Source organism: Papio anubis, chromosome 6, assembly GCF_008728515.1.
Source record: "Papio anubis isolate 15944 chromosome 6, Panubis1.0, whole genome shotgun sequence".
Taxonomy (NCBI): domain Eukaryota; kingdom Metazoa; phylum Chordata; class Mammalia; order Primates; family Cercopithecidae; genus Papio; species Papio anubis.
The window spans coordinates 32,462,648-32,490,499 of NC_044981.1; the positions used below are offsets into that span (position 1 = coordinate 32,462,648).

The 27,852-nt window shown below is 53.1% G+C and overlaps 1 protein-coding gene across 5 annotated transcripts in view; it reads right to left on the reverse strand.

The window, feature by feature from the left end:
- Nucleotides 1–6,487, reverse strand: part of GRM4 (glutamate metabotropic receptor 4) — a 124,453-nt gene extending 117,966 nt beyond the window's left edge. The window contains exon 1 of one of the 5 annotated variants that reach the window (XM_017957806.3): nt 5,833–6,483. The gene's annotated coding sequence lies outside the window, so the exon portion shown is untranslated. Of the gene's footprint in view, nt 1–3,495; nt 3,573–4,896; nt 4,960–5,832 lie in introns of those variants that run through there. The other 4 variants (XM_021937145.2, XM_017957808.2, XM_017957807.3 and 1 more) reach the window with 4 other exon arrangements.
- Nucleotides 6,488–27,852: the final 21,365 nt, after the last annotated feature.

The following is a 27,852-nucleotide window of genomic DNA, read 5'->3' on the forward strand; positions in this document are numbered from 1 at the left end:
GACCCCACTCCACAAGCTGTCCCCTCCCTGTTCTGCCAAAACAACATGGCCCTGATTCAGAGGCGACTGTCTCTGTGATGGGCATGGGGTGGAATGCCCCAGAGGAGAGCAGGGAGGGAGGAAGGAGGGAGTAATTCTTTTGCCTAATGCCAGTGGAAACTTGGCGCAGAAAACTTTCAATCCATTGCCCCTGCATTCTCCCTATGATTCCCTCCAGCCTCCTCTCTGTGAAGCTCTCCCTTCAAGAAGCAGCTGAGATCCTTCCTCCTCCAGGAAGCCTGACCTGATTATTACAATTCTTGTTATCTCCTTCCTCCGCAGTTAATGACACAACACAGAACCTCTCTTGTGTTAACAATGACGAGGCTGGGAGCACATTAAAGGCCTGCATGGACAGCACTGCCCTCATCTCTATGTCCCCCATGCCCAGTCCAAGATTCAGAACACAGGAAAGGCTCAGTAAGTGACCAGGCAAAGCCAGGTCCCTGCCCAGAGCAGAGCCCAGGACAGGGGATCTGCAGCAGTGTGCCCAGTCCAGAGTGGCACTCGGACCTAGCACTGAATTCTCACAACTCTGTTGTGTGCTCAAGCACAGAAGACAGTCCCCTCTGCCACAGCCATTCAGTCCCTCAGGGTGACATTCAAAGGTGCTCTGAGCACCCACTATGCGCCAGGCCCTGCTCTGGTTGGGCACCGGGGAAACATTGGGAGTGAAACAGACACAAATGCCTGCCCCGTGGAGCACACGTCCCAAAGTGGGTGGGCACAGGCCGTGGAGCGCACGTCCCAAAGTGGGTGGGCACAGGACAGACAACAAATACATGAACACATAGACAGCTGGAACTTCAGGAGATCAGGGGATATGACAAAAAATAAGGCAGGTAAGGGGACAGGGAATGAATGAACCAGAAGATTTTTTTTAGAAAAGAAAAATCAGGGAAGGCTTCTCTGAGGATATGGCATTTGATCCTAGAGTAAAAGCAGTAAAGGCATGAGCCATGTGAACATCTGGGAGAAGAGGATTCCAAAGAGAAAGAACAGCAAGTGCAAAGGCCCTGAGGTGGGCATAGGCCGGGCACCTGATGTTCGAGGATGAGCAAGGAGGCCATCATGACCAGGGAGCAGTGGGGAGAGGGTTGATGCAATGTCAGAGAGGGTCCGGAACACAAGATCAACAGGTGCCTTATGGACCACAGTGTGGACAGGGAAATGAAGGGCCACGGAAGGGTTTGAGCACAGCACAGGCAGGGACTCATCACCAGAGAAACCTGAGACCTAGAAGGACAGCCACCTGGAAAGGCCACAGCAGCTCACAGCAGCAAGTCCCACCGACAAGGCAAGCACATCTCATCAGCTTTTGGGTCCCCCTGCTCAGCCTAGACAATGCCCCACCCTGACCTTCCTCCTCTCCCAGAGCCAGGGGACCAGCCACCAGGCTCATGCTTGCCTGGATCTCCTCCACCCAGTAGGTCCCAACCATACAGACCCCCAGGCCCCTCCTCCCCATCCCTACATGCCACCGTCTCCAGTTTTCCAGCATAAGACCCAAGTGGGCAAGTGTCTTTGTTTGCAGCTGTTACTACTGTGAGCTTTGCCACTAATACTGCTTCTTCCTCTCTCCTCCCTCTTCCTGTCCCCTCAACAACCCAGCACTGCCCTGGAAAGCTGGGGTCACTGGCTTAGCCCAATCAACATCCAAACTGCACTGCAAGAACATAACTGTGGTTGGTGGGGAGACTTCCATCCCTCAGCTGCACCGAGGTCAGGCACTGAAAAGGGGCAGTGAGTGGCACCTGAGAAGCAATCACCCTCCACAAGCTCAGGAATCAGGTCAAGTCTCCAATATTTATTTCTATATTTAAACCTAAAAATAACCCTGTGGCAATGACAGAGTTTTTACTAGAAGTCATGCCCCCAACCAGGAAACAGATTCAAGGGCTAGCCTGTGTCACCCTAAGGAACAGAGGGGTGGCTGGGAGGGCCGAGTGTGAAGGACTGGGTGGAACCCAGACCTCCTGATTCCCATGCTGGTGGCCCAGCCCAGGGAGAGCAGCTGCCTGAGCTCTCCTGGGACTCACTGTCATCACAGCCAATGCGCGGCCAGTGCCTTCTTGGGAGAACTGAGAGCCTTAACTAGACACCACGGCCTGCCTGTCAGCGTGGCTCGGCCCCAAATGGCATGGGCTGGCATTTCCCAATTACCACAGATAATATCTACCTTAATTGAATGGGGTCCAGATAATGTCATTATGCATTACGTTCCCCAATTTATTTAATATACGTGTGTACACATATATTTATGCCTCACTGCTGCCACGAGATTGCTAAATGGTGAGGTTAATAATAAAACATTTCAACGGGAGTCATCAGCTTTAATTTAAGGGGTGATTTTTACTATCCTTGTGGTGCTCGTTTTTCCAGGGAGCCAAGAGAAACATGGACAGACTGGAACAGTCTCTCAGGCCTGCAGGTGAGGAGGTGGGGTGGGCTGGCTGCTGGCTGGCAGACTACATCTCTTCTAAGCAAGTTCCATTGACATGCCTCCCTTCCAGGAGCAGGCTCAGGCAAGGCAAGCCAGGTGGAGGGGAGAAGTGGAAACAGAGGCAGAAGCCCCCAGGGCAGGCAGGGAGAAGGAATTGGTTGTGAAGGAGGAGCTACCAGCGTCAGGTTCATCTGGGAGGCAGTAGGGAGAGGGAGGCCAGAGACAGTACACAGAGAGAGGACAGACATAGACGGTTCACAGGACCCAGAAAAAGCAGCCTGCACTCTACAAGGACCAAAGGCAGCAAACCCTCTAACTTAATTTTTATAATCCCCTGCTAATTAGGGCAGAGGTGACACTTAAGGAAATGAGCCCTCTCCGTTCTTTCCAGGAGCCATCAGGCTGAGTGGGAGTGACAGAGAGCTGGTGTCCACTGCTCCAGGCCCATTGCCCACCAGTGCAAGCCCTGTTAGGCTGCCAAGACAGCCAGCAGCCCTTCTGCAGCCCCAGTGAGGGGCCAGAGCTCCGATGCCGGCTCCCCGCATGCCTTCTTCAGGAGGCAAAGGCAGCCGCCACTCAGCAGAAGTGAGATAACCTTCCAGCCAGCAGCCAGCAGGCCCAGCTGCCCAGGCTGCCAGTGCGGCCTGCCCACTGGAAAGCTGGGTTCTAGGCCGAGCAGACGAGGACAGTGGGGTGGGCAGATATCTTGGGGTGGGTGGTAATTAGAGGCTGCCGGCTCCACACTTGTCTAGGAGAGAGGACACATCTATTGGCTGTAATTATTCAGTTCAGAAGTCTGTGGGTTCTGCTCCCATCTTTTGCTGCCAGCTGTCCCCCTGCGGCAGGGCGGGTATGGGTGTGGCCGCACATCCTGGCGCTGGACTGTGGACCCCTCAGGAAGTGGGTGGGGGCTGCAGAGCCCTTCTGGGCCTGAGCCCGGCCCTCTGACCCTTCTGGATAGCACACTGCTCAGTCCCGGGCTCACTCATTTGCTCGCTCGCTCTCTCACCTACCTCGGGCTGCCTGCCGCTGTGCAAGGCACTCCCTCCCAGAGACGTCACGCCTCCAACGGAATGAAGCCGCCCAGACGCAGGTCGGGGGAGGAGGCAGGGGGGGGGGGGGTAGGAGGAGCGGCCTACGCAAGGCCCCTGAGGCCCAGAAAGCAGCTCAACTCCTGACATGCTCCCACCTCCCCTCCGCCTGCTCAGGACCTGTGCTTAGTGAGGAGCTACATGCCGCCCCGCCCCCCCCCCCCCCCATCCCGCAATGTATCTGGCTCCTGAAAATGCCTGAGAATCCATGAGTAGAGTAGAGCCCTCCTTTGGGTTAAGCACTGCCATCTTCCTCTCCCGTCTCTCTTAAATGCAGATGCCCCTGGAAAGGGTAGTCCCTGAAGTGGCTAAGGTGTGGGGTGCGAGGGGATAACTTTTAGGGTATTTTTGTCCCTGACAGCTGTGAAGGTATTGGCAGGTAGGTAAAAGCTTATGTGTAAAAGGACGGAAGTTGGAGGAACACGAGACAGTGGCCACCCAATTCACAAGCAGACATCACGTCCGGCCCAGGGCTGAGCAGAGGCTTGGAGGCACCATCCTCAAAGTCTCCTGCCCACCCCACCACAAAGACAGGATCTGACTAAGGGCTGGTGAGGCCTTCCAGGAAGTGGGAGAGGGGACAAGGCTCCAACCGCAGCCAGGCCCATTTCGAGGACTGGTTCAACAGTCCTCAGGGCCTACCAAGAAGAAGTGATGAGGCCCCTGCGCTGTGGGTGATCACACCCCGGAGTGCCCAGATGCCTCTGCGGAGTGCCTAGACGCCTCTCTAGTCCTCCCCTCTTCATGGAAGCTTCCCCCTACCTTAGGTCGGAAGGCCCTGAGGCCCTTCTGGACTCCGAGGAGCTGAGCATGCAGACCCACAGTCTGAGGCCCAGCATCCCATTGGGATCCAGGGGAAAGTGGGGCGAGCCCAGGACACATCCCGGGAGTGTGGGGAGATGGGAATGAGGGCATTCTTCACGTCCACCATTGGCTGGCCCCGGGGCGGGAGGCTGAGCGCTGCAGAATGGTAGGGTGTGGGATGGGGTGCTCCCTATGGAGACCCTGGACGCACTGCCCTCCCCGCCTGCCCTAGGCCCCCACTCACCCCATAACGGACAAGGTGAGGGACTATGATGGAAACACACACGCCCCTCCCTGCTTGTCTCCTCGGGCTTTCTGCCAGGGGCAGCCACCGCTCTGACAGACACGTGGCTTCGGGCACCCAGCTAGGCAAGCGCAGCTCAGTTGGTGTCCGGAAAGGCCGTGTTCTCCCGCGCCAGGGGCCGGGAGGGGAGAAAGAAGCAAGGTGCCTCCTCCAAAAGGGACTGAAAGTCTGAGGGCGGGATGTCACTCGGGCCTAGGGGCAGGGGGCGCTCTTACGTTCGGGCCTCAGGACTCCCTGCCGCCGCCGATGCTGCTGCCCCATCTCAGCACAACAGCCTCAGACCGCCCTGGTGCGGGGGCGCCTCTCGCAGTCGGGGCCTCCACCTCCCGGCCCCACCCCCGCGCGGGGAGGAAACGGCTCCCACCTGCGAGCGCCGGGAAAGACCGACCCCGGAGCGGGGACCCCCAGCACACACGCGCGTACACACATGCACACACAGAGACCACGGCCGGTCCGGACCGCTCGCCCGGCGGCCGCGTACACGCGCGGGTTCATCAGGGTCCCGGGGAGGGACGGTCCCGAGTGTCCGGAAAGAGCCTGACCCTGAAGTCCTGGGGCTGCGGGGAGACCCCAGACCCTGGAGAGCCCCACAACCCGCCGAGGCCACGGGCAAGCGGTTGCCGGGCTCCGGCCGGTGGCGAAGGCGGCGCTGGGGCGGGCACGGGAGCCGGACGTGGTGCCTGAGAAAGGAGCCCAGGCGCGCGAGGCTGGGTGCCCTCTCACCGGGAGACTGCCGGGAAGAGGTGCAAATAATGCCCCGCGCCCCCGCCTGTCCTGCCTCTCCGCAGACTGGGATGCGCTAATGCCGCCGCCCCTACCTGAAAGCTGGTAGGACCCTCTATCCTGTGGAAGCCCCTGTATGCAGAGACAGTACTTTCCACCGGGCCCGCAAAAAAAAAGCCTCTGCCCCATTTCCTCCCTCAGGGGCATCCGGAAAGCCTGCCTTAGCCCCAAGGGGAGACCCTCTAGTTCAGGTCCCGGGCTCTCCGGCCCCTAGGGCTCCAGGGGCGCCGGCTCTCTTCGGGGCACTCCGAGCGCGGGAGCTCGCCGGAGGCCACCTCCCTGAGCCCCGATGTCCCCGCTGCAGCCCTCGCCCCAGGAGGCCGGAGGGCACGGTCCCCTCTGTCCGTCCCCCTCGGGCCACAACTCACCGCGCGCCAGCAAGGTTTAAGCCGCGGCGAGGGGTCGGCTGCGTGCCGCCTGCCCCGGGGGCGCAGGCAGGCGACAGCCGGAGGCACGGTTCTCGCGGTGCCCAGAGCCCGGGCCGCGGCGGGCGGCGCTGACGCTGCGGACCGAGCGCGCCGCGGAGCCGCCCGGAGTCCGGGACGCAGCAGGGATGAGCTGGCGGCCGCCCGGCCGGAGCCGCCGCCAAGCGCGCGGCGTTCGGCTGCTGCTCCGGCAAGCAAGCAAGCGAGAGCAGTCCGAGCCGGAAGGAGAGGGAGAGGCGGCAAGGGGAGTGAGTCTGGCCGAGAGCTCCGGGCTGGGAAGGGAGCGGAGCGGGAGCGACCAGCGAGCGCAGCCGGCCGAGGTGCGGGCGCCTCGCGGCGCCGCGGCAGCGGCAACAGCAGCAGGAAAAAAAAATGAGAGCGAGCTAGAGAGCGCGCTGGAGAGCGAGCGAGAGAGAGAGCGAGAGACGAGAGAGCGAGGAAGGCGCTGAGAGGGGAGGCTGCGGGAGAGGGCGGGAGCGCCGGGAAGCGCAAGGGGGCGAGGGAGCCGCAGCCGCTGGCCCCGGCGCCCACAGCCGCTGCTGCACCCGAGGAGGCGCGAGCCCAGCCCCGCAAGTTTGCGCTGAAAGTGCCGGCCAGGCTCACGGCGCTTCCGCCGGCCTTTTAAAGAGAGAGCACCTGGAGCCCATCCCCTACCCCACACCTCCACCTCCGGAAGGCCAGGGCTCTCGCGGCGCTCCGCCACCCCTCCACACCCGCCCTGCTGGCAGCTCCCCTTCCACCACACCCCACCGGCGCCCTCTTCCGGAAGCCCCCCTCTTCCTCCTCCCAGTGCGCCTGCCAGCTCGCCTACCCCGAGGACATGGCGGGGACCCCTTCTCACCACAGAGGGGGAGGGTCAGGAACATAGCCTCCCCAACACACACCCAGAAAAGTACAGCAAAGCACAGGGACGCAGAGGGGCGCGCTACTCCCACCCTGGTGCGTCACTGGAACCTCACACATCCGCGCGCACGTGTCGTATGCCCCCATGTGGCATGTTCATTTGCACACCCCACTGCTCCTGGTGCAAGTGTATAACAAGGGGAGAAACTAAGGCCCAGTTAGGTGATTCCATTTGCCCCAGATCTCACAGCCTGTCCGAGGGACACTTTCCACAGAGCCCCCTTACCACCTAAGAACCCCACCAGGCTAGGGAAACACCCCACCCACTGGTCTCCCTCCAGCACTGGTTGGCAAAAGTGTAACAGGTGGCCTCCTGGTCAGTAGGCTGCAGTGAGAGTAGGGAAGAATCCCTTAACCAACCACAGAGCCAGCTGGCCTCCTTCCTGGAGGGGGCTTGAAAACTTTCAGTTGGTTAGAGGCAGGCAGCAGGGGAAGTGAGGGAGCCACTGCAGCCCTCTTAGGATTGCAAAAGCATCTCGCCCCAGACTGCAGAAGTGGCTTCAATTAGAGCCATGATGTGTGACTGTCCTTGTCCTGGGGAGGGCGCACAACACTGTGCCAGGGAGCTGGGGGAAGAAGGCGGCAGAACTGGAGAGGCTGGCCAGAGGCCTTCCTCCCCATCAGTACTTCGACTCCCAGCTGATCTGCCAAGTGCTACCTTGTGCTTGACGATGCTCAGGCCTGGCAGGACTCTGCCACCCTCACAGCTCAACCCTAATTTCTACAGGGGAAATTAGGTGAGGGGAATGTCTGGGAGGGTCTGGGAATAACAGGGACAGACCCCCACCGCCTGCAACGGGACTGCCCTTTCTCCCTCCTTGCCCCTTTTCAATGCTCCTGCCCCTTCCTGAAGACCTGCTCGGGCTCCACCTCCTCTAGAGCTCCAGACTATGCTAGGCCAAAACCACATCTCGTTCAGCATCGTTTGGCCATGGAGCCTGGCACCATGCCTGAACGGTAGCATAAGCTCAAGGATTGTTTGGTGGGTGAATAAATGTTGGCAAAGCTTGCACTCTCTATGATGTCACATGTAATGGCCCAAATACATGTCTCATTTACCCAATCAGTCTGAAGTCTCTGAGGGAAGCACCCAGATTGTTCATTCATTCATGCTTTTTTTTTTTTTTTTTTTTTTAATGAAAACAACACTGACTGAGGTCCTGCTCCATTCCCAGCTCTAGGTGTACACACATGACTGAACGCAATTCTGCCCTTGAGGAGTGCACCCCATGGTCATTCGGACCCCAGCACCACACTTTTTGTAGAGATATAAGCAAAGGCCGTGAAAGTTCCTGCTGCCCAGCAGCTCTGCCCAGCCAAGTGTGCACTGCTCTGGGCTTGCAGGGAACTCAAGTTATTCCTGGAGAGGCCGTGTCCTTGGGAACAGCCTGCCTGGGTTCAAATCTGTGTCACGTGTGTGTGTGGGTCACATTACCCAAGGCCCTCAGTTTCCTATCTGTAGAACAAGGATTACGACACTAATCTCAAAGCAGAACTGCAGGTATGGGGTGTGCATCGTTCACTGCCAAGAGGCCACCCAGTTGAGAGGGCTCAGGGCAGCTCAAATTCAGCCTGCCTTGGTCTTGACAAGTGACACATCCTGTCTTGTGGCTGTATCTGCCCAAAAGATGGGGTTCCCTTTTCTGATCCTCTCAGAGGTACCATATGGACTAGTGCCTGGGGCCCTGCTTACAAGGTGTTCATGAAAACAGAATGAAATAATGTACGCGCAGCACCTAGTCCTGTATTTAGGCACCCGTAAGTGGGAGCCACTGAAATTTTTAACAGAATCCTCAATATACTTTTGTTGAATGAATGAATGAATGAATGAATGGACTAATTACAGTGACAATAACATGAGCCATGGTTTATTGAGAGATAAAACAAACCCAGCCACTCTCCCCACCCCCTGCCCCTCAGTGTTGCTTTCACTCTGGCCATAATTGCCCCACCCCCCGCCCGCCACCAGCTGTGTCGCAGAAGGCTGGGCAGGCTATATTTTTCAGGGGTTAAAAAAAGAAACACTGTTGGCTGGCAGATGGCTGAGTTTGTGGACTCGTCCAGTTCGCAGGTTCCCAGCCTGAGGCCTAGCTCTTCCGGGCAACATCCTGACCACCCCAGGCCTCCAGACCATCACAGTGGCCAAGCGCTCCGTCAGTGGCCCTCACCTGTGGGCCCCCACTTGTCCAGCTGGGGCACCCTCTTCTCACTCTTGTTCTCTCTGCTGGGTCGTGGCTGACTTGACTTGCCATGGAGACAGACTCAGAGACCCAAACACAGACTCACACACACAGAGACACACACACAGAGACACATAGACTAACACACACACAGAGACAAACACACACACCTCAAAGAACTTCCGGTGGCATCCCCTGCCCTGGGGGAGCTGGGGGACCCCAGCTGTGGGAGAAAAGCAATCAGAAGTGACCTCAAGGAGTCACGCTTCAAGGGACCTGGCCTGAACCAGCTGCTCCAACGCCTGATTCCTAAACACTGTCTCCAGCAAGCCTGCCTCCCCTATGAGTCGTGCTCTGACTGTGAAGAGTTGGGGTGAGGGGAAGAGGACACAAGGCAGGAAAGCAGGAAGCCCAGACTTCTGCACTAAGAACCATGTGATGTGGGGGAGCCCCCCAGCCTCTCTGAGCGTTGGTTTTCCCATCAGTGAGACCAGGGGCTGGGCCAAGGTCTCCCTAAGGATGGTGGGATTCAGAACTGGGTCTCACTCTTGAACCTTTAAAGGAAGCTAGCCTGCTACTGGTGGAGTAAGCAGGGGGTGATGCTGACCCACCCGTTCCTGCACCAGTCCTCATACCTGGAAATGGCAACATCGTCTCTGCAGGGGAGGGGGAAGGCTGAAGGGAGGAGAGAGAGGCAGGGAGTCCTACAGAAAATAATAATACAGAGTCCTGAGCCTGTGTTTCATACCTGTGTGACCTGGAAGTTCTTCCTGAGGTCTGACCTAACTCATTCCTGCTGCATCTGATTCTTTCTTCCTGCTCTTTTTCTGTCCTCCCTGGTGAGGGAAAACAACTCACCCCAACCTTCTGAAAGACTCCTAATAGAGGAGGGCAATTGTCATTGAAAATCCTGACCTTGAGGATTTGTTGAAATAAATTAAAGCGAGCCTGGAGGTGCAGGTTCCCTGAGAGAACCAAGCAGACCCAGGACACCTGATAAACGCTTCTGTGTTGGGCTGGCCCAGCCATCACCTCAGCCTCCATGTCTGATGGGTTTCAATTTTGGTTTCCCCTAAACCAGGCCATTAGATGAAAATGTCTGTGATGGGGGGGTTTGTTTAAACAATAACTGTCCCCTGGCAGGACATTTTCAGGATGAAGAGCTGACTGCACAGGGAGTGCAATGGCCCCAGGCTCTCCAGGGAGTCGTAAGTCACCCTGCAGGCACTGAGGAGGAGCCATGGGCTGAGGTCAAGGGCCTGGGGCCCTGGGTTAAGAATCCTGGGTAAGTTGTCCCTGTTCTGCCTCTAGAGGTCACCTCAGTCCCGCTCCTTCACCTCAAGGGCACTTAGAAATTCCCGCAGCCTGGCGAGGTGCGGTGGCTCACGCCTGCAAATCCCAGCACTTTGGGAGGCCAAGGCGGGAGGATCACCTGAGGTTGGGAGTTCGCGACCAGCCTGACCAACATGGAGAAACCCCATCTCTACTAAAAATACAAAATGAGCCGGATTTGGTGGCACGTGCCTGTAATCCCAGCTACTCGTGAGGCTGAGGCAGGAGAATCACTTGAATCCGGGAGGCGGAGGTTGTGGAGAGTCAAGATATTACCATCGCACTCTAGCCTGGACAAGAGTGAAACTCCATCTCAAAAAAAAAAAAGAAAGAAAGAAAGAAAGAAAAGAAAAAAGAAATTCCCGCAGCCTGCTCAGGACAGGCTGGGACAGATATGAGTGACACTTTTGATGGCTAGGGGACAGAGCCCTGGGAATCTGCTCTTCCCTCAGGCCAGTATGAGTCCAGCCTCCAGGAATCTTCCCACCTCTCTGGGACTTTCTCCAGCTTTTGGCTTGGAGTAATAACTTGACAAAGGCTAAAGTCCCCTTTCCACAATTCCAAAATCTGAAATGCTCTGAAAGCCACAAGTTTGTTCATAAGTTTTTGGCAACTCAACTGGCAACAAAACTTGACATCAAAGCTATTCCCTGCTGCTGCCTCGAGCCTTGGTGGAGGAATACTGTCTGTTGCACTGCAGGAAGGCCAGCCTGAATTTGCTCTGAGGATACTGCCCCAGGCCTCCTGGGGGTATTGCATACTGTATGGCATTTGCACCATAATATATTTCTAAATTCCAAAAAGACCTGGCCCCAAGGGTCTCTGATAAGGGCCTTGCACCTGTAATCATCCCATTTGGACTAAGGGCTTTCCAGGGTACACAGCACATTTGTACCTGTACCTCCACCTGCCCAGGCAGGCTGAAGGAGGAGAGAGACTGGCTGGGGCCAAGCAGGCTGAGAGCAGAGAGAGCTGGATCTGAACACAGCTCTGCTAAATGCATTCACCCAGGACTAAGTGGGAACAGGTAGGTGAGGATTTATGATAGAGTACATTCGGCACCAGCGTGCTAGAGAGGCCTTCACACATGCTGCAGGAGCACCCCGCAAGAGTGTGGGTGCAGGACAGAGTTAGAGGCTAGGCTGGGGTCTCTGTCTCTTCCCACTTGCATGGAGGTCAAGGCAGCTGGGAAGGAGGGGATGCCCACCAAGTGGCTAGGGGGCGGGCAGGAGAAGGGCTGTGAGTGGAGTAGGTGAAGGAGACGAGTGGTCCAAGGTCAGCTTGAGCCTTGCCAATTGTCTGCTCCGGAGTTCCCTGACCTGAGAGATGATGCTTCCTCTTTCCTTCCCCAGCCTCAGTTTCCCCACCTATAGGGCCCCCTCACCTGAGAGATTATGCTTCCACTTCCCTTCCCCACCCTCAGTTTCCCCACCTGTAGGGCTGAAGAGGGAGGGGATATGAGAAAGGAACAGCAGAAGAAGCAGGAAAACTGCCTCTTCCTTTCCAGCAGCCACAGGGCAGAAGTTGAGAGAAGCCAGAGTGAAATTCCTCCTGCCACCGGCAGAGAGGAGGAAGTACTTTATTTAAAAAGAAGGGAGGGATGGTGGGATTTAGGACTGGGTCTTATTCCCAGAGCGGGGTGGCAAGTGGCAGCCCGGGTGCTCAATGGGTCACCTCTAAACCACAGGTCCTGGTGGTCTGAGGCAGAGGACCTAGGCACAGGTCCTGACTGTGCCCCTCCCGCGCCCTGCCATGGGCTAAGCACCTGGTGCAGCCTCAAGCATAAGAGTGGCCAGGAAGATAGGGATGGCTGAGGCTGGGAGGCCAAAGGAGGCCTCCCCTTGAATTAGACCCTAAAAGACAAGTAGGATTCAGAAGAGCCGAGAGACCTAGATAAGGGGGAGTGGGGTGCACGGCCAGACTGAGCACCTGGCCTTCCACTGGGCAGACACACACTGTGCCGAGTTTACAGTAAGAATTTATTGTCCAACAAATTGTTAAATGAATGAATGAATGACCCACCTAGAAAGACTTTCTCCTCCTCCTCTCTCTCCGTCCTCTTCCTGTCTCTTTTTTCTTAAGACTCACGATTTTCCAGCCTCTTTGCCTGGCTGCAATTTAAAACAACTTATCATCTCTCTCTCCACATGTCCGGGGGCTGTCAGCCGCGAGCCAAATGTCATTAGGATGGATGTCACAAGCCGGGATGTCAAAATACAATTAACATTTAAAAGCCCCTCCCGCCCAAGACCTCACGGCCGCCTGCTCCTTCGGCTGAATGGCAGGACTCCGGGCGGGCGCCGGGGGAGCAGCCAGGTGACAGGCGCGGGAGGGGCACAGTCCAGCTGGCCCTGGGAGGAGACCTGCAGGAGGCGGTGCCCTGGGAGGAGAGTGTCCTTGCTTCACTGCCCCTCAATCTGGAGTGCTGCCCGCCCACCCCCACCCTGCCCATCTTCCTCAGACCCTCCAATCCTTTTACCGAGCTCTCCACCGCACTCTTCCAGGATCTTGTTGCACACACTCCATGGACAGACCAGTGTGGACACTGCCCACAGCACTCAGGGTCTTCACAAGTGAGCGTTCCGTGCCACTCTGCTACTTTGAGCCTTAGCATCATCCACTGCCAAATGTGAGTCCCATTGTGGCAGGCCACTCTGGGGGCAGTTGGAGGATGAAAGAATGGAGTGAGAAATGCTTTTCAAGGGCCAGGGACCCCACGATTGGGGACTCAGGTTGTGTCTGATGCTCCTGTCTTCCAAGCAAGCTCCAGGCCCTTGACATGGGGCCAAGACCACACAGGCTTGTTAATTGATTGGCAGTTGGGAATCCCAGGTGGGCCCCTCTGTCAATGTCCCCCCCACCACACTCCAGCCTTGGTTCTACTTAGGAAACTCCATGGACAATGTTTGCTCCTCCCCCAGCAGGACCCAGACAGCTGACAAGACAGGGAGCTGCACACAGGCCCCGGGACCTCCCACCGGCAGAGCCTGGAGGAGCCTGCATCCTGCTCAGGCCGCCTCCAAGGCCGGCTGCTGAGGTATCTCCAGCACGGACGCCAGGCAGGCTGCACTGCCCTGGAAAAAGTCTCATCAAGGCAGAGGAGAAGGGGTATTGTGGTCTGGCCCTGGGGCTGAGGTCACAGCTGCACTGCCCCCAACTCCCTCCTCCTGATTCCTGGGGAAACATGAGCTACAGGGGTGGAGGGGATTCTGCTCCCCTTGAAGGAGGCAGCAGCATTTATGCAAACACCCCTTGTCCTCCTCCTCTTCAGCTTTTTCTCTCTCTTCCTGTACCCACCTCCCAAAGACCGACCCATCACCCAGACCCCCCAAAGAGGACAAAGCAGTGCTGGGGAAGAAAAGCCCACACGCCAGCTCCTACCCTCGTGGGCTGCATTTTAATGGCATTTGATTGGATCCGATGCGCTTTTAATTCCCTCCTGGGACATCAGAATGAGGGTAGAAAAGAATCTTTAATTCATCAAACTGAAATATTAATAGAATTCTAACCAGCTGGAGTGGGGTACGAGGCCCCCACAATGGAAGACAAGGGGGACAGGCAGGAGCAAGGTGGGAAGGTGGCTGGGGATGGGAAGGTGGGGCATCTCAGGAGGGCTGGGGCCTGCAGAGCCCCACGCTGGGGGTGGAGTAGGTGGCACACTGGAGCCCTTTGCTGCATGCCAGGTGCTCATCAGAGTCTCCACAACAGCCCTGTGATGGACTGGCCAGTGCAATGATTCCACTCCACAAATGGGGAAGCTGAGAGGCACAGAGGAGGGAGGGTCCAGGGGTTAGCCCCTGTGGTGCGACCCTGGAGACCTCCTCACCCACTGAGACATACGGACTCTACCCTGGACAAGAAGGGACCTCGGCAGAAAACCCAGGGCTCCCCAACGCACACACCCAGCTCAATCCTATATCCCCACCCCTGGGCCTCTCCTCAGCCCTCCCTATATCTGGGATCTGCATCACCCCTTCAGGGTACAGACACGAACGCGGGGCCCAGAGAGGCCAGGGCTGCACAGAGATTTCATGCCCGGCTCAGTCTCTGCCCTCAGTCCCTGCCCCAGATTCTGGCCAGCCCAGCTTCATGTCTCCATCCCCCACACTCCGGGCATCTCCATCCTCAGCTCTGTCTCAGGACTGCTGGGGACCTCAAGACTGCCTTGGCTTGCCCCCACCAAGTGCTCCCCACCTGCTGACAAAACTGAATCGCCTTCCCAGGGGCAAAGGCTTTTCCCAAACACTGCAGAGGTCATGGCTGATGGTAGATGCTCTCCTGTGAGCAGGTATGAGCAGGGAGAACAGAACTGCAGGAAACTTGGGGGCACAAAAGCAGAAGCCAGGACTGGGTGCGGTGGCTCAAACCTGTAATGCCAGCATTTTGGGAGGCTGAGGTGGGAGGATCACCTGAGGTCAGGAGTTCAAGACCAGCCTGGCCAACATGGTGAAACCCCGTTTCTACTGAAAATACAAAAATTAGCCAGGCGTGGTGGCACATGCCTGTAATCCCAGCTACTGGGGAGGCTGAGGCATGAGAATCACTTGAACCTAGGAGACAGAGGTTGCAGTGAGCCGAGATCACTCTACTGCATTCCAGCCTGACAACAGAGTAAGACTATGTCACCAAAAAAAAAAAAAAAAAAAAAAAAAAAAAAGTAGAAGCCAGGAAAGACCCCCTGTATTCCTGGGAGGCCAGTGCCAGGTCCAAGACCACATGGGGTGTTTGGGACTGTCAGTGGGTGCGGGCTGACCCTGACACAACACTCCCCCAGGTGTCACGCTCTATGTTAAAAGCTAGGCTCTTTCCATAGCCACATTCAGCCACATTCAGCCTGGGCTGTGACGTTCACCACTGCATGGGCACTTGACCTCTCCAGCCCAGGTTTCCTCATTGATAAGGAGAGGAAGATAAAGCCCACAGCTCAGGCTGCTGCGATGGCCCTGTGAGATGGTGAGCACGGCTCCCCGCACACACCTCCCCTCAGCGCGGTCCTGCTTCCCCACCCCAGCCCAGCCCAGCCCCTGGGCCCTCAACTCTCCTTCTCACCTCTGTGGCCAAATTAACTTCTCTTCTGCACCCAAAAACCCCCTCCCCAACCTTCAAGGCCCAGGTTAAGCAGCACCCCTAGTCCAGAATTCCGAGGCATCCCGCTCGCTGGTCTGCCTTCCCAGACCGGGAAGAATGTGTCCCTTCCCACCCCATTTCTTTGATCCAGCTGGTTTACAGTCCTTGGGCAACAAATGTGAAATGGGTGGGTGGTTGCATGGACAGACAGATGGGAGGTTAGATGGACGGATGGTCCTGACCACACACACTCTTAGACCTCAGGAAGCTCGTGGGAAATGCGGGATAAAAAGCAGCAGCAGGGCAGGGAGGACACACGTGGGGGGGAGTTGGCACCCCGGCCCGGCTCTCTGTCTGTGCCTGCAGAAGGGGGTGCCACTGCCCCGAGCAGGCACCCTGCGCCGGCCTCCTTAGAATGGAGGGCCAGTTCAGCCACCCAGAAACGCGGCGAGATCGCTGTGAAGAACGTGAGGAGCCTCGATTCCAGCGCACCCGAGCGCGGGCCCCGCGCCCCACGAGCCGGGCTCCCCATCGCGGGCCAGCACCGCCGCCCGGTGGCCGAACGCCCTCACTGCACCCAGCGGCCGGGCCTGGGGCGGGTCCGAGAGGGACCCAGGCCCCGTCTACGCCTCCCGCAATGCTGGGCGCCTCCCCGTCCCACGCCGGGGGACACGCCCGGATTGAGAGGCTTGTTTTTCACCTGAGCAGATTCCGGAAGGAGGCAGCGGGGGCGGCGGGGGTCTATTTCAGCTCTGTTTCCCAGCTGGGCGGCCACCCCCTCGGATTCGTGCGCGGCCAAGCTCACCTGCTCTCCTGGCAGGGAGGGGCCTCTTATGCGCACCCACACACACCGGCAAAATCCAAAGGACCTGGGTGGGAGGCGGCAGGTGAGGTTTCCTTGGTGGGAGGAAGGTGGGGTACAGGGGTGGGGTGCGATGCAGAGGCATGGAGGGGAGCAAGGAGGGGCGCGCCAGCCGCAGGAAGCTGCAACTCCAGGTTCCCAAGCCGGCATCCTCCCACTCTCAGCATCCCCTGAGCTCCCTCTGTGTGCCAGGCCGGCGGTTCGCAACCTCGATGCACACTGGAGTTACCTGGAGAGCTTTAAAATTTCCCTGTGTCCAGGCCGCATTCCAAACCAATTAAAATCTGTTTTTTGTTTGTTTGTTTGTTTGTTTTGGGACAGACAGGGTCTCGCCATGTTGCCCAGGCTGGTCTTGAATTCCTGGGCTCAAGCGATCCTCCAGCAAAGCGCTGGGATTACGGGAAGGAGCTGCCGCGCCGGCCTAAACCAGACTGTGTGCGGGAGGACCTAGGCTCCAGCTATCCCAGATGATGCCAGGTGCAGCTACGCCTGAGACCTCCATGCCAGGCATTACAGGAGCTGCCAGGCATTACAGGCGCTGCCAGGCATTATAGGCACAGCGTCGGCAGGCTCTGGCATGGGGTAGCCCCTTTCATCCTCACCACAACCCCAGAGGTACATAGCGAGGTCTCTATCTTCAGAAGCTCAGAGAGCTTAGCCGGGAATTGGGCTTCAACCCCCTATGCCCAACCCTGTGCCATGTCTGTCCAGGCAAACTAAAGCTCCATATGCTGAGAGAGATTGTCACTAACATGCATCATTACTTGTGCAATATTTTAATATTTTTACTAATTATACAGCCATGTCCTCCCAGGGGCCCAAGCGCTGAGGACAGAGGGACAGAGTGGAGAGCCAGGGCAGGCAGGCACTCCATGAAAAGAGATATTTTAGGCCGTGTGAGGTGGCTCATGCCTGTAATCCCAACACTTTGGGAGGCTGAGGTGGGTAGATCATCTGAGGTCAGGAGTTTGAGACCAGCCTGGCCAACTTGGCGAAACCCCCGTCTGTACTAAAAATACAAAAATTAACCAGGCGAGTAGTCCCAGCTTCTCAGGAGGCTGAGGCAGGAGAATCACTTAAAATCCAGGAGACGGAGGTTGCAGAGCCGAGACAGCGCCATTGCACTCCAGCCTGGGCGACAGAGCGAGACTCCATCTGAAAGAAAGAAAGAAAAAGAAAGAAAGAAGGAAAGAAGGAAGGAAGGAAGGAAGGAGGGAAGGAAGGAAGGAGGGAAGGAAGGAAGGAAGGAAGGAAGACAAAAGAGCTATTTTAAAATTTAAAAGTGCAAATGTCAAGGAGTGTGTGGGTAGGGAGAGGTGTGTGTAAGTTTCACACACTGGAGCCAACTCCAGCTCAAGTGCTCCCAGACCCCACCCTCTCAGGCAAAGGGAGGGAGAGGGCCCTGGGACCTCTGCCCTATTCCAGGCCCGTTAACAGAGCAGGATGTGAAAACTGCAGCACTAACAGCTGTGTATTGTCACCATCTGCCCCATTTGACAGACAAAGGGATTGAGTGGGAGATGTGAAGTGGTTTGTCCAAGGGCACTGGATGAATCTCCGAGTCCGGTCACTTCCAACTCCAAAACATATCCTGCATCTACACAACCACATGCGTGGAACTCAGAGGTAATATTGAGCAAAAGAAGCCAGACTCAAGCATACATACACAAACTCCATGTGATTCCATTTCTACAAAGTATAAAAACTGGCCTATAGTGAGAGAAGTCAGAATATTGGTTACCTTTGAAGTGGGCAGAGACCAAAAGGGACATGCAGGGGCCCCTGGGGGCTTCTTATGATCTGTCCTTCACCTGGGTGCTGATGACATGGGTGTGTTCATGCTGAAAGTGTGTTTTGTTTCAATAAATACATGGAGTGGGGTGCAGTGGCTCATGCCTGTAATCCCAACACTTTAGGAGGCCAAGGCAGGAGGATCGCTTGAGCCCAGAAGTTTGAGACCACCCTGGGAAACATAAGAAGACCCTGTCTCTACAAAAAAAATAAACAATAAAAAAAAAATTAGTCAGGTATGGTGGCATGTGTTTGTGGTCACAGCTACTCAGGAGGCTGAGGTGGGAGGATCACTGGAACACAGGATGTAGGCTGCAGTGAGCTGAGATTGCATCACTGCCCTCCACCCTGGGTGACAGAGTGAGACCATGTCTGTAAATAAATAAATAAAGGAATTCCAAAGCTGTCCAGTTCCCAAAAATGCCCCTGCATTCGAGATGGCTTGAAACAGGAGCTCCAAGCATCTCCACCTCTCCGTCTAGCTCACCTCTGCCTCACCCTGCAATCCAGCCTCACCCAGGTGGCAGGAAACACGCTGCTACAGCTAGGTTTCTTCAGCTGCACACAACAGGATGCCTCTGGTCAATTTAGGCAATAAACGTAAAAACTGTAAAAGAGAATAACAGGAATGGACTTGACCACACATGTGTAACTTGCTGATGGTCACTGCCTGTTCACTGAGAGGACGTGAGCTACCTTCCAGGCTGCCTTAGGATAATGGCAGCCCCTGTAACCCAGCCTCTCCGCATATCCCCCCAAAGCCATGCAGAACAACAGGGAGATCAAAGAAAGTCATTCCTACCCCCTGCCCTCAGCATCATCTGTGGATGGAGCACTGCAAACTCCATCCACAACCAAATAGAGAAATAAACATCTGAAAATGACAGAACAAGGTCTGGAGCCCACAGAGTACACAGTCAGGTGGAGACAAAAGAGGAGAGGGCAGCCAAGGCCTGAGTGTAGACACAAACAATGACCCCAGAGAGAGCAAGGCCTGCCCTGACCGGGGCAATGCTGAGAAAGGGCTGATGCCCGGTGAATCAGAACACCGACTTCTGGGGGAACTGAGAATGTGCGGGACCAGAGTGGCAGTCTTGAAAGGGCTGAGGAAGTGGAGGGGAGAGGGGGCGACCCGAAAGGGGAAGGCGTCCCTTGAAAGCTTGGTGGTGAACGCAGAGAAGGGAGTAAGCTGTGGAAGTTAAAAGTTTTATAAAAGCAATAACAATCACAAAATCAAAAGACATATCACCCCCTCCCCACAACAAAAGTATCATTGATTTTTTGAAAAACTTCTTTAGAAGCTGGGCTCACACCTGTAATCCCAGTACTTTGTGGGGCTGAGGCAGGTGGATCACTTGAGTTCAGGAGTTCGAGACCAGCCTAGACAACATGGTAAAACCTCATCACTACAAAAAATAAAAAATTAGCTGGGTGTGGGGGTATGCATCTGTAGTCCTAGCTGCTGGGGGAAGATGGGGGAGGCCTGAGGCAGGAGGATCGCTTGAGCCCAGGGGGTTGAGGCTGCAATGAGCTGAGATGGTGCCACTGCACACCAGCCTGGGCAACAGAGCCTAGGGGGGAAAACTTCTTTAGAAGAGGGTGCCCTTGAACTAAGAAACCTAGTAAGTCACCCAAATCCCCTGCTTCTGTCTGCAAGTGCCTGTATTGCTGGTCAAGGGAAATAGCAGATACTTCAACATGAACTGAAAAAAGCAAACATTCATACAAATCTACTATAAGAAAAAAATAGAAAGTGAGAATCAAAACGTTTTAGCTGATCAAAATTCTCCTCCAGAAAAATACCAACTAGAAAACTGTAACACAATACTCCAACCCAAACTAAGTATTCTTACATAAGCCTTGCAGTATGAAAACCCTTTAAATAAAAAATTTTAAAACACCAAACAGAAATAGACCAAAAAAGGAGAAAAGCAGGAAATGAAAGTTAACAAAAATTAGGAAAGAAATTCAAGAAAAAGTGACAGATCTAGGCAACACAGTGAGAAATACAAAATTAGCTAGGTGTGGTGGCACACGCCCATAGTCCCAGCTACATGGGAGACTGAGATGGAAGGATCTCTTGGGCCTGGGAGACAGAGGTCACAGTGAGCTGAGACTGTGCCACTGAACTCCAGTCAGGGCAATGTAGTGAGACCCTGTCTCAAAAAAAAGAAAGAAAAGTTAAAATCATTTCATAAATGAAGATTAAATTGCAAGGTACTCACCCATAAAAATAAAACTTAAAAATATGGCCAGGCGCAGTGGCTCACACCTGTAATTCCAGCACTTTGGGAGGCCAAGGTGGGCAGATCACCTGATATCAGGAGTTCAAGACCAGCCTGGCCAACATGGTGAAACAGTAGAGACAGGTATCTGTCTCTACTAAAAATACAAAAATTAGCCAGATGTGGTGGTGCCCGCTTGTAATCCCAGCTACTTGTGAAGCTGAGGCAGGAGAATCACTTGAGCCCAGGAGGTGGAGTTTGCAGTGAGCCGAGATCACACCACTGCACTCCAGCCTGGGTGACTCCATCTCAAAAAAATAAAAATAAAAAATAAAATAAAATAAAAATTTAAATGAATAAATTGAAAGATACTCTAATGGGAAATTAAATTTAATGGAAAATATAATAAGAGGTTCATGAAAGAAATGAAAAGAACCAAGAGAACAGAGACAAAATCAATAAAAAGAGTCTTTTAGGCCAGGCACAGTGGTGCATACCTGTAATGTCAGCACTTTGGGAGGCTGAGACAGAAGAGTTGCTTGCATCCAGGAGTTCGAGACCAGCCTAGGCAACAAAGTGAAACCTCATCTCTACAAAAAAATTAAAAATTAGCCAGGCATGGTGGTGCACGTCTGTAGTCCCAGCTCCTCAGGAGGCTAAGGTGGGAGGATCACTTTAGCCCAGGAGGTTGAGGCTGTGCTGAGCTAAGATTGAGCCACTGCACTCTAGCCTGGACGACAGAGGGAGACATATCTCAAAGGAAAAAAAAAAGATATTTTTTAAGTGTCAGAGAGAAAGAGAAAGACATGGCTAAAGAAGATACGCAAAGATAATCCAACATACACATAATTGGAGTGCCTGAAGAAAAACTAACAGAAAACAGAAAAACAACAGAAAAAATATCAAACAAAAGCATAACCCCTCCCCCAACAAAGAGGGGAAACTTTCTAGAAAAAACAACTTGAGTCTACATATTGAAAGGGCCCATGAAGTACTCAGAGAAGTTGACCTGGAATCGTGGACTCTGAATTCTATCTTAGTAAAAACCTGGAAAAGGAGAAAGTCACCTTTACCATGGATAATCTGGTGGGCTCCACCTTAAGCAGGTGATCCAGCTCAGCGTCACCACTGACATTGTCTGTCCCAAGATGTGCTACAGAAAGTACATGATACCACCTAGGCAGCATTCTTGCTGGAAATGTTTTAACCTGAATCTAATTATCAGGAAACCATCAAATATACATATTTATATACATATATATACACACACATACACATATATATACACACCACACACACACACACACATACACACACATATACAGATTTAGAAGTGGGGATCTTGCTATGTTGCCCAAGCTGGACTTGAATTCTCAGTCTCAAGGAATCCTGCCTCAGCCTCTCGAGTAGTTGGGATTACATACACACCACACTACCTGGCATCAGACAAAAATAGTAGGGGCCAGGCGCGGTAGCTCACACCTGTACTCCCAGCACTTTGGGAGGCCAAGGCGGGTGGATCACCTGAGGTCAGGAGTTCAAGACCAGCCTGGCCAACATGGTGATACCTCATCTCACTAAAACTACAAAAATTAGCCAGGTGTGGTGGTGGGCACCTGTAATCCCAGCTACTTGGGTTCTCAGACAGGAGAATGGCTTGAACCCGGGAGCAGAGGTTGCAGTGAGCCAAGATAAAGCCACTGCACTCCAGCCTGGGCCACAGAGCGAGACTCTGTCTCAAAAAAAAAAAAAAAAAAAAAAAAAGGCTGAGCATGGTGATGTGCGCCTGTAATCTCAGCTACTCGGGAGGCTGAGGCAGGAGAATTGCTTGAGCCCAGAAGGCGGAAGTTGCGGTGGGCTGAGATTTCGCCACTGCACTCCAGCCTGGGCAACAGAGTGAAAGTCCGTCTTAAAAAAAAGAAAAGGAAGTGGCTGCTTTACGTGTTATGGGGGAAGTGGGGGATTCTAGGAGAAGGGGGATTCTGAACAGACATTGTGACTATGCAGAGTGAACCCAGGATAACCTTAGAGCCCAGAGGAGAAGCAGCAGGCTCAGACCTGGGTGAGAGCAGGGAGGCTGCTGGGCAGACACCAGGGTTGGGCCTTGGAGTGATGGGCACTTCAGGTTTTCTCACCTGCCCCTGCCCCGCACAGCAGTGGGCTCATACCAACCTGATGTTTTCTCCCAGGAATCTGGATGAGAGAGAGAGACAGATTGACTCTAATTGTGTGCTGCACCTGTCATTCATGAATTGGGACACTCACCGCCCTGCAGCCTGAGAGGGAAGGAAAATCTGCCCACATATGGAGAAGGAAGAGGGAAAATGAGTTTGCCTCCTGAGACCTGGCGGTGTCCCTCCCCACCTCTGACCATGGCTCCCCTTCATGCAGCTTGAGTCTACATATTGAAAGGGGCCTCTGTTCCTCCCAGCTCCAGTCCTCACACAAGTACAAAGTGAAGAGGTCAGAAACCCAAACCAAGCAGCTAGGGGGAATCGCTCAACAAGGCCGAGGTCCAGGGTGGGTGTGGGCACAGGGGGAAGAAGTTGGGACTTACTGCAAGGCAATGGGCGCTGGTGATGAAACTTTTTAGGAAAATCCTTTTTTTTTGAGACGGAGTCTGGCACTGCTGCCCAGGCTGGAGTGCAACGGTGTGATCTTGGCTCACTGCAACCTCTGCCTCCTGGGTTCATGCCATTCTCCTGCCTCAGCCTCCCGAGTAGCTGGGACTATAGGCGCCTGCCACCACGCCCGGCTAATTTTTTGTATTTTTGGTAGAGCCAGGGTTTCACCGTGTTAGCCAGGATGGTCTCCATCTCCTGACCTCATGATCCTCCCTCCTCGGCCTCCCAAAGTTCTGGGATTACAGGCGTGAGCCACTGCACCAGGCCTAGGAAAATCCTCTTGATGTAGAGTGAAGAATGGCCCTGAGGGGTAAAGCTGGAGGCAGGGAGGCCCATTAGGAGGCTGTTGGGGTAATCCTGAGGGTCACACAGAGCTCAGGTAGGTGGCAGGGGGTGGAGAAGGAAAAGACTACAGAGACGATAGGGGAGAGTCAGCCTGGCTCGGGTCATGGGGGCGGGCTCAGAAGGGACCCATCTAGGAGGTGTAGAGTGGAGCCAATGATGCCAATGTTGGTTGATGGGAACACAGGTGAAGCAGAATTGGGGTCTGCCAGGGAAAGACTCAGGGATCCCCAATAATATCTTCAAATATCTCCAGGCAGCAGGTTGAATATTCTCATTCCATGGTCCAAGGAGGAGAACTTGTCCAGAGAGAGAAACCACAAACAGGAAGAAGTGTCTTCCGCATGGCGAATCCAAGTCAGGAGGCTGAAGCAGTCAGCCGCCACGAGAACGGCTGCCCCAGGGAAAGGGAGGTCCCTGCCCCCCAAGGTGTGCACTGGAGGACCAGCATCACTGCATGGCCACGTGTCACAGATACTGCAGGTGACTCAAGCATCAGACAGCAAGGAGATCAAATTTATTTTCTTTTTTTAAGACAGAGTCTTGCTCTGTTGCCCAGCCTGGAGTGCAGTGGTGCAATCTCAGCTCACTGCAACCTCCTCCTCCCAGGTTCAAGTGATTCTGCTGTTTCAGCCTCCCTAGTAGCTGGGATTACAGGCGCACGCTACCACACCCAGCTGATTTGTATATTTTCAGTACAGACAGGGTTTCACCATGCTGGCCAGGCTGGTCTCGAACTCCTGACCTCAGGTGATCCACCCACCTCGGACTCCCAAAGTGATGGGATTACAGGCATGAGCCACCATGCCTGGCCAGGAGATTAAATTTCTATGATTCTCTGAGAGGCAACATGAAGAACATGAAGAACGCAGGACTTGGAGCCTTGGGTCTGAGACAACCACAAAGCTCCGCCTTGGCCAAGTCCCTGAACCTCTCTGAAAAGCAGCTGTTGAGAGGAATGAAAATCTCTCATGGACTGTGTGAGGAATCAGTGAGAGGCTGAAGGTGATCCACTTTGTAACCATGAAAAACAGCATGGTTACAGCTACTTGACGTGGGGACAATGGGGGCGATCACAAGCTTGAGAGCAGATGACTTGGTACCACATTCCAGGCCTGCACCGAGTCTCCCTGGGCCTCCCGTGCCTCCTCCCTCCAACCACATCTGCAGCAAGTGTTGCCAGCCAGGAGACCCTCACAGTGCAAGAGTATCAGATCTGGGGAGCCTGTGTCCCTGCTGTAGCAGATGTGCCTGGGCAGCTACTGATACCCCTCCCCGCAGGGACAGAAGCTTCTCCCTCCTCTCGAGAAGACAGGGATCTCAGGAAGGAGGACAGGGCAGCTCCGTTTTCAGCCGGCCTGGTTCTTTGACAGGTTCTGACTCAGCCCTGAGTCAACACTGGCCAGCAGAGGGCACTCCAACACCCCTTTTGGTCCTTTCAACCTCGTTTCTCTTCTTGACCTTTTCTTCTCTTTTTTTTTTTTTTTTTTTTTTTTTTGAGATGGAGTCTTGCTCAGTTGCTCAGGTTGGAGTGCGGTGGCATGATCTTGGCTCACCGCAACCTCCACTTCCGGGTTCAAGCTATTCTCCTGCCTCAGCCTCCCAAGTAACTGGGATTACAGGCACCTGCCACCATGCCGGGCTGATTGTATTTTTAGTAGACACACAATTTCACCATGTTGACCAGGCTGGTCTCGAACTCCTGACCTTGTAATCAGCCCGCCTCGGCCTCCCAAACCACTGGGATTACAGGCGTGAGCCACCACGCCAGGACTATTTTTTTTCTTTTTTTTTTTCTTTTGAGACAGAGTCTCGCTCTGTCACCCAGGCTGGAGTGCAGTAGCCAGATCTTAGCTCACTGCAAGCTCCGCCTCCCGGGTCCATGCCATTCTCCTGCCTCAGCCTCCCGAGTAGCTGGGACTACAGGCGCCTGCCACCTCGCCCAGCTAGTTTTTTGTATTTTTTAGTAGAGACGGGGTTTCACCATGTTAGCCAGGATGGTCTCGATCTCCTGACATCGTGATCCGCCCGTCTCAGCCTCCCAAAGTGCTGGGATTACAGGCTTGAGCCACCATTCTTTTTTTAAATTAATTTTTAATTTTTGTGGATACATAGTAGGTGTATATATTTTACGGGTTACATAAAACATTCTGATGCATGCGTGCAATGTGTAATAATCACATCAGGGTAAATGTATCCAGCACCTGAGGCATTTATCTTTTGTGTTATACACAATCCAATTATATTATTTTAGTTCTTTTAATATACAATTAAAGTATTTTTTACTATAGCCCTGGCACAGTGGCTCATGCCTGTAATCCCAGCACTTTGGGAGGCCAAGGCAGGCTGATCACTTGAGGTCAGGAGTTTGAGACCAGCCTGGCCAACATGGTAAAACCCTGTCTCTACTAAAAATACAAGATGAGCCGGACGTGGTGGTACATGCCTGTAGTCCCAGCTACTCAGGAGGCTAAGGCACAAGAATCGCTTGAACCCAGGAGGTGGAGGTTGCAGTGAGTCAAGATCACGCCACTGCACTCCAGCCTGGGCAACAGAGCAAGACTCTGTCTCAAAAAAATAAAAAATAGAGACCATCCTGGCTAACACGGTGAAACCCCGTCTTTACTAAAAATACAAAAATCTTAGCCGGGGGTAGTGGCGGGCGCCTGTAGTCCGAGTTACTCGGGAGGCTGAGGCAGGAGAATGGCGTGAACCTGGGAGACGGAGCTTGCAGTGAGCCGAGATCGCACCACCGCACTCCAGCCTGGGTGACTGAGCAAGACTCCGTTTCAAAAAAATAATAATAAATAAAAATAAAAATAAATATTTTTTACTCTAGTCACCCTGTTGTGCTGGCAAATACTAGGTCTATTCATTCTTCCTAACTATTTTTTGTATCCATTAACCATCTCCACTTTCCCACCACCCCCAACTACCCTTCCCAGTCCTCTGGTAACCATCCTTCTACAATCTATCTCTATGAGTTCAATTGTTTTTATTTTTAGTTCCCACAAATAAATGAGAACATGCAAAGTTTGTCTTTCTGTGTCTGGCTTATTTCACTTAACATAATGACCTCCAGTTCTGTCTATGTTGTTGTAAATGACAGCATCTTTTTTTTTTTTTTTTTAATCACTGAATAGTGCTCCATTGTGTATAAGTACTACATTTTCTTTATCCATTCATCTGCTGATGGACACTTAGGTTGCTTCCAAATCTTGGCTATTGTGAATAGTGCTGCAATAAACATGAGAGTGCAGATATCTCTTTGACACATTGATTTCCTTTATTTGGGTGTATACCTAGCAGTGGGATTGCTGGATCATATGGTACTTCTATTTTTAGTTTTTTGAGGAACCTCCAAACTGTTCTCCATAGTGGCTGTACTAATTTACATTCTCACCAACAGTGTATGGGGGTTTTCTTTTCTCCACATCCCCACCAGCATTCATTATTGCCTGTCTTGGGATAAAAGCCATTTTAACTGGGGTGAGATGACATCTCGTTGTAGTTTTGATTTGCATTTATCTGATGATCAATTATGTTGAGCACCTTTTCATATGCCTGTTTGCCATTTGTGTGTCTTCTTTTGAGAAATGTCTATTCAGACCTTTTGCCCACTTTTTATTATATTTGTATTAGATTATTTCCTATAGAGTTATTTGAACTTCTTATATATTCTGGTTATTAATCCACTGTCAGATGGGTAGGTTTTATATATTTTCTACTATTTTGTGGGTTGTTTCTTCACTTTGTTGATGGTTTCCTCTGCTGTGCCAAAGCTTTTTAACATGGTATGATCCCATTTGACCATTTTTGTTTTGGTTGCCTGTGCTTGTGGGGTATTAGTCAATAAACTTTTGCCCACTCCAATGCCTTGAAGAGTTTCCCTAGTGTTTTCTTTTAGTAGTTTCATAGTTTGAAGTCTTAGATTTAAGTCTTTAATCCATTTTGATTTAATGTTTGTATATGGTGAGAGATGGGGACTAGCTTCATTCTTCTGCATATGGATATCCGGTTTCCCCAGCATTATTTGTTGAAGAGATTGTCCTTTCCCCAGTGTATGTTCTTGGCACCTTTGGCAAAAATGAGTTCACTCTAAAGGTAAGGATTTATTTCTGGCTTCTCTATTCTGTTCCACTGGTCTAGGTCTCTGTTTTTATGCCAGTACCATGCCATTTTGTTTCCTATAGCTCTGTAGTATAATTTGAAGTCAGGTAATGTGTGATCTCTCCAGTTTTGTTCATTCTGCTTAGGATAGCTTTGGCTATTCTGGGTCTTTTGTGATTACCTATAAATCTTAGGATTTTTTTTCTATTTCTGTGAAGAATGTCATTGGTATTTTGATAGAGATTGCATTAAATCTGTAGACTGCTTTGGGTAGTATGGACATTTTAACAATATTGATTCTTCCAATCCATGAACATGGAATATCTTTCCATTTTTTGTGTGCCCTCTTCAATGTCTTCCATCTGTGTTTTATAATTTTGATTGTAGAGATCTTTCATTTCTTTGATTCAGTTAATTCCTAGATATTCTATTTTATTTATAGCTATCACAAATGATATTACTTCCTTGATTTCTTTTTCAGATTGTTCACTGTTGGCATGTATAAATGCTACCGATCATTATGTGTT